Here is a 7459-nt window from a genome sequence, read left to right as displayed (position 1 = left end):
TCCAGTTTGTGCAGTTTTCAATATTCAAATTGTGCTGCATGTATCCCCATTATAAGCTTGAATTTTTTTGTTCAACATGAACCTGACTAGATGTGAAATAGAGGCGGATAATATGAAGTTGAGTTATACATCTTTACATTGCTAGCTTTTAATCTTAAAATGCACTGTCCTATTTTCATAAAGTAATGTATCTCTTACATATTTTTCTTCAGGCCTGGTTCCTCTGCCTTTTGAAGTACAAACAGATGAAGTAGGTCAGCGTTACCCAGCTCTGAATATCCGCCAAGGCAGTCCTAATGAGGACTTTTCTATGAGTACCGCGAGCCGACCTGTCTCTAGCCCAAGACCTCCTGTCCCAACTGAGCCACATGTACAGTCAGATGACCCAGATGTATATGATGAGGATTATGACTTTTCACAAATGTCTTCTCACAGGCAGTCTTCTAGTGGAAGCTACCCAGGGGAAGGTCACGCAGAAAGAGGCCATCTTACTAAAGCTCACGGCGGTCATTCTCATGTAACCGGGGCTCACAGAGACAGTTTTCCCAGTGGTTTCTCATATGATTTAGATCTAGTGCATGGAGAATCTCTCCCACTTCCTGGGCATGGTGCTCGAAGTGGTCACAAGCATGCTTCCAGAGGTAGTGAGCACGAAATTGGTCATCCTCACGGTACACCTCGGCGAGAGTTTTTGGATGGTCCCGGTTTTGCTCGCGCAACGGCAACTAGTCATCACGGTAGTAACCCTCACCACGGTAGTGGTATTTCACATCACCAAAATCCAGACTATCCTCAGGAGGGTTCCATGGAACGTCACATTGAATCCAGACACCACATCACCCCTATCCCTGTGGATGACACTCTTCGAGCCCAATATTCAGAAGAACAGCTTATTCATGGCGAGTTACTAACTCACGCCACGACAGAAATGAGTCGTCCTCACCGCCAACGAGATTCCGGGTCCACCAAAGAGCATCGCCATCGTAGGAAGCACAATCACCAACGGCATGCCAGTTCAACTGCAACACTATGAAGAAACTCTTCATTCATGCATAAACCCTCAGGATGCCAGGACTGCATGATACTGGGGCAGTGATGCCTTCTTTTATCATGTCCTTCCTGAGTCTTAATTCTGTAAATACCACAGCTGATGCTCTAGTTCCTTGTCCGCTTTATTTATGATTGTGATTGTGCAACCTTTACGTGAGGTATCAGATCCTATTGTATTTTTTGTGTTTATGAATGCCACAAATCCAGTAAGAGATATATTATATTTCTTATAACTTCTGTGCATGTGTGTATGTATGTGTGGATGTAAAAAGATGAGTTATAGTGTCGTGTAAAACAGTTAGAAAAAGTTGGTAATTGTTTTTATAAACATAGATATGTCTTAATACACTCACAGAATGTTAGAGACTTTTAGAATGTTATATGGCCGAGGACTATGAAACGTGAAGTAGGAGATGATGAATGGAGAAGTATTGATTTAAAAGCTCAAGATAGAGACGACTGGCGAAATCTAACCGAGGCCCTTTGCGTCAATAGGCGTAGGAGGAGATGATGATATTCATCCAGTGATCTCCAACTTCATCAACTGGTTAATGGAAGGAACTTCACACTGGTTCATTTACGTCGGCTGCGAGTAGTTCAACTAACAAGTGCTATACTCTAAGTCATACGATTATGATGCAAGGTTTGCTAGACTTGCTATGGCCAGCTGCCAGTAAGTATCCTACCGTGGTTGAGGCTCTTGTTGCTTTCCTACTTAGTTAATGTGACTTTGTCTCAGAGCAAGTTGTGCAGGTAACGATAACATATTCTCTGTGCTAAGCTTTTGCCAGTTTTCCACCATTCTGTATGCTAGCTTTTAGGATGGGTTAGTTGTGTCTAGATGTAAATATAAATCTACTGATGATTATTTCCAGAGGCTTGAAAGGTGCTATGATTAAGGAACAACTGCCATGTGGGCTGAGTGGAGAATGGTCGCACTGACCGAAACGGTCGCAAGTTCCGCCATAAATTGTGTTGAAGCGGCACCATTGTCCACTCAGCTTCATGTTCTTGACGCCATCCACTTACCTGTTAATATTTTTATTACATTAAGTTAGTAGCGAGCATTAAAATATTAGGCATATAATTCATATTAGACCTAAGTTGCAGAATTGTTATGTATATATATTATTAAGCATTTTTACATGACCAGGGTAGAAATTAGTTCACTATGTTTAAACGGGTATTACAGTCAGTTAATTGCCAATACAAAAGTACCTGCTTTCTGTTTTCCAAGTTGTAAGGACCTGCTATATTGATTCAGTGTGTGACCGACCACCGTGGTCATATATGTCGCTGCTGCATTTACTTTGGCTGAAACTACACTGATGTTGGATTTTGATTTATTTCTTATTTCGTATCGCTTCAATATGCCATTTCAGCAATAGCACTGATTGCCTATAAATTTAACTGATCTTGCCGTTTTCAATGCCTGTGTTAAATGCGAACAGCTGATTTTCAGACAAATCTCTTATTCGTACAGTTTGGGCTGTCCATTGGGAGTGGGCCTGCAAGGGAAATTGTTATTTGTAAAGAAAATTTTAACATTATTTCCAGAGTTGAAATACCGTTTCCCATGCAAATTAGTCCGTGAAAGTCAGTCATGTTTGTTTTTAGTTTGGTGTTCACAGTGAGAAGAAATTCTGGGTACTCCGCAGTTCACAGAGTTCCGCTAAACTTTGCATATCAGCATATCGTTGCTATTGACAATTACCTCAAGAATAATGGGCTGGAACCTCCAATACAACTGAAATGTTCACATGGTGCTTCACTTTTGTCAGGTTATAAAAATAGTCTCGGAGGACCTGTTACGCAGCCTCGCGGTCTCTCGCTCATCAGGCTGAAGGCCTCAGCTAGATGGAGTTTCTGTTCAATCAAGTACTTAAATAATTTGCTAATAGAACTTTCGTAAGTTATGCTCTTTGAAGTGTCGAGTAATGCTTGATTTAAAACATATGGTGAACCATTTCAGTAGTACTGATAAGGCTTGCAATCTGGTCAGAGTACCCGTTGCGTACTTTTTGTGACTTGCAGTCTGTTTTAGAATATCCACTGTATAATTTTGTGACTTACGATTTGTTCGATGTACTCACTGTTAAGTTTGTGATACCGTTATTCCGCTAGCCTCAGCAATGTCGTAATTATCAACAATGAGTAATAATCTTCTTTCCTGGGCAACTGTTGCCAAACTGCTAGAAAGAGAGAGAGAGAGAGAGAGAGGCTTTGCTGTCCTAGGATGTGTTAATGTCCTGTGAAGTTCTAAGTGTTAATGTGAATTCACTCTGCATATTGCACGGAAGAAGAAAGAGAACGCGGTGGTAACGAGTCATTGGAAGCTGTAGTTACTGGACTCTTTCTGTTGTTATTTAGACTAATAATGATGTACAAATCAACAAATAGAAGCTAGTAATTGTGTTTCCACTTTGAGTCAGCTCTCGTTAAATGATATACGCAAAAAAAAAAAACGAAAAAAGATGAAAACAAAAATGTGATATAGGCTTATGTGAGACTTCGAAAAGGTCTTTTGTAAGTACCCTTGACATAGATTCAGCAAACAAGCAGACGTCTTACCATTATCACCTCTTAATGTTAATATTAATACTCTGTTATTTTATTGCTTACGATAGGCATATATTTATTACTCTGTTTTACAAACATCACTTTTATACTGTTGCCATAAGACTAAATTCCTATTCCTCGCCACGTCTCGAACCCGCCAACGCCTCCTTTCCCTTCGACCGCGATCCTTTCCTTTGTCCTAGAAGTGTATTGTAAAACTGTGTATATAGTAATGTTGTTCGGGGTGTAAATATACAATAGATTTATTTTATTTCATTAAACTAATTTTCTAGCTACCGATAAGATCTGTTTTATTCCCATTCCTTAAGAGATAGTCAGTGTGACTCCACCAAAGGTTCATTGAAATAGAAAAGGCCAAGAAAGCCACAAGTCTGCCCTTCTGTAAATGGGTACAAAGGACTTATTGGTCAACTAGAAAGGTCCCATCCTAGAACCACCTCTTCCAAAGGGGAGAGCATCCCATGGTAGAAATATATACATTTCCATAGAAAAGGTTTCTGTAACGAGGTGGCTCACGTTCAGAAAACTTCTGTAACAATCGCTTATATAGAACGCTCATCAGCAGCATGTTTAATCCTCTGCATGCACGGTACAATTCAACCATACTAGGTTGGTTCGCTGTGAGCGATCAGACTAAAGTCTCCCACTATCACCAATCTGCAGTAGCCAGTGTGGTGATGAAATGGCCAAACTACAGACATAAATAAAGACATGTATGAGGCCTTTGTCCTGCAATGGACTAGAAACGGCTGCATTTGTTATATATATATATATATATATATATATATATATATATATATATATATATATATATATATATATATATATATATATATTTGAGAAGACGATGGATTGACAAACTAAGATAGATTGCGGCTGTGGACTGATTTAGAAAGACCATAAACAGATGCAAGTGGAATGACATTTCTGAGGCCTTTGTTCTGCAGTGATGATGTTATATTAGAGGATGGGTTTACTCCTCTATAATCAACAAGCAGGAGTTAGTGGGACTCCCGTTACTTAAGAGAGTTTTATGGGATGAGGTAGCAAGGCCCACACCACCTTTTCTTGATTCCAGCAGATGCCGATAACCATTTCCAGATGGGCGGGCATTAGGCTGAAAGTGATCCATGGCCATAGAAAACGTGAGCCTATCGCTGCATCACCCAATTCAATTTGAAAACTAAGACTGATTGAAAGTAACATATTGTGTCTTTTTACCGGCCAGATAGTACTACACTGGATCCCTCGCTCTGGTTACGACTCATTTTCCCTTTGCTCACACATACATTGCATAGTCTGGCCTATTCTCGCCACATTCTCCTCTTTCCTCATGCACCTAACAACTCTAAGATAACAGAAAAATTCTTCACTACTGAGTGGCTACTTTCCACTAACCACCTGGCTAGTACGGTGGCGACGTGTTCGACTCGTTATTCGCGTGTCAGCATATCGATCCCAGCCCGGGACCGTGATTTTAAGCTGTTTACTGGGGAGGCCACTGCTGTGGTTGGTCACCACAGTGGGGCGTTGGGCTCGCCCAGCTGACGTTCTGGTGAGTATCTATTGTCATGAAACTGAAACCAGACACCTTTACTTTTTTACCTTTAGACTTGGGTATTACCATAGCCTCTGTATTATATGGTCTTCCACTTTCTTTAAAAGTTTAAAGGCCGTTCATGAATGGCACAGACAAGGGACAATGGAAATGCCCTAGAGACTCCATATATCCATATGATCAGAGCCCAAGCCCCTCTCCACCCAAGCTAGGACCAGGGAAGGCCAGACAATGGTTGTTGATGATTCAGCAGGTAAACCTATAGGCTTCCCCAAACGCCCATCCTTAGCTCACAAGGATGGTGAGGTTGCAGACACAAAAAGAAACTAGCGGGTTTGAGTGGGACTCTCTCTCTCTCTCCCGTCCAGTAGATTGCCAGGCAGAGACTTTTCCAATAGGCCATGGGTAGTGTCATGATGAAATCAAAGTTGGATTTAAAGATGAAATAGGTTATAATAGGGGCAATTGCTAGAAAAATAAAATGTCTATTTTAACATTGAAATAAATTGGTCAAAGGTAAAATATTTTTTAAAAGATGGGGTCAAATGAGGTTGAATCCTTCTTGAAAAGTTTTTATTTATACAAGAAAAGTCAGAATATTATTGAAAATATAAATTTTTATATATTTTCTATGGAAAGAGAAGGCAGTCATCAATGGAAATTATGTAATTATAATTTTAGAGGATAGAACATAGACACATTTAAATGTTGCAATCTCCTAGTGGCTAGACGCACCGTCAAAAAGTCCCTATCCGGAGAGAAGCTCCGGGTAATCTAAAGAAGAAGAAGCAACATTTGAAGGATTCCGTTGCAAATATGAGAATAATGATGGAAGTTATTATTAAGGAGAAGAGATATTTTAACCATTGAATCATGAAAAAGTGGCAAACGTTTAATGGGATGATCGGTAAGCAGTTACTAAACGTTTAACCGAGTAGTTCACTTGGTTAAGGGACGTCAGATGAAGATTCCATGGAAATATAGTGTGAAGAAACTAAATTTAGGCAAGGGAACACTTTATCCAGAATACAGAATACTGGGAAAGTTAATTGTATGATTTACATTGAGGGAGTATAACAGAATACAAGAGAACTATTGTATGAAAAGCAGTAATGGCATAGAGAGTTTACAAGAGTCACCCCTGTCATTTTCTATAATAAGAGAAAACGTTATTTTCTATAAATAAGAAAATGGTAATTTAAGGGTGACTAAAATAGGCGTACTTTCATCTGCATTTAGACCCTGCTTGATCTTATTTAGTCCTTTTACTTTACACGCATTGTGTATAAAGGTGACAAAAATCTTAAGAGAACTATATTTAAGAAAAGAAGAGGCTGATATATATATATTTAGATTTAGATAATACCATAATAAAGCCAAATAAAAAAAATCACTATCCAAGAAGATATATATTTGGACAATTGACCACAACTAAATACTACTAAACTATTGTAGTAGACTATTCTTTTTAGTTTAAGGTTTGATATAACAAAGAATCGATAGAAAAATAAAAAAAAACGGTGAATAACCGTTCAAAACTGAATGATTGCAGAATTCCCCAATGATTTTATTTACGGATTATCTATGTCCACGTCACGACCGTGGAGATATTCATGATTAATATCTAAATTTCTAGGGTAAGCCGTGAAAATATCCAAGGAACTAGTTAGTAGCTGGCTTAATCAACTGACCAACTATATCCAGGGGTAACTATCTTTTCCAATTGTTAAAATATGGATCAGATAATACCACAAAATATCCATGCATTTGTTAAGTTTTTATCTAAGTTACACACACACACACACACACACACACACACACACACACACACACACACACACTTGTCAATAAGCCTAAACTTTTCTTTATCTTTTTAATAATTCGTAGAAGGTAGTATGTTGACCAGGGCACCAGCCACCCGTTGAGATACTACTGGTAGAGTTACTGGGTCCTGCGACTGCCCAGGCAGTAGGATACACTTGTCAATAGGCCTAAACATTTCTTTATCTTTTTAATAATTCATTGAAGGGAGTAGGTTGTCCACGGTATCAGCCACCTATTGAGATACTATCGCTAGAGAGTTATTGGGTCATGTGACTGCCCAGGCAGTAGGTTTATCATTCTACATTGAATCCCTCGCTCTGGTCACGGCTCATTTTGTCATTGGATACACATACACCGAATAGTCAAGCCTATTCTTTCCTCATTCTCGTCTGTCCTCATACACCTGACAACATTGAGATTACCAAACAGTTCTTCTTCACTCAAGGG

At 39.3% G+C, this 7459-nt stretch overlaps 1 pseudogene; it reads left to right on the top strand.

Moving 5' to 3' along the window:
• Positions 1–3912, top strand: part of LOC137638667 (uncharacterized) — a 12557-nt pseudogene extending 8645 nt beyond the window's left edge.
• Positions 3913–7459: the final 3547 nt, after the last annotated feature.

Source organism: Palaemon carinicauda, chromosome 3, assembly GCF_036898095.1.
Source record: "Palaemon carinicauda isolate YSFRI2023 chromosome 3, ASM3689809v2, whole genome shotgun sequence".
Taxonomy (NCBI): domain Eukaryota; kingdom Metazoa; phylum Arthropoda; class Malacostraca; order Decapoda; family Palaemonidae; genus Palaemon; species Palaemon carinicauda.
The sequence above is the reverse complement of the archived record's forward strand: the minus strand, read 5'-3'. Positions and strand labels throughout refer to the sequence as shown.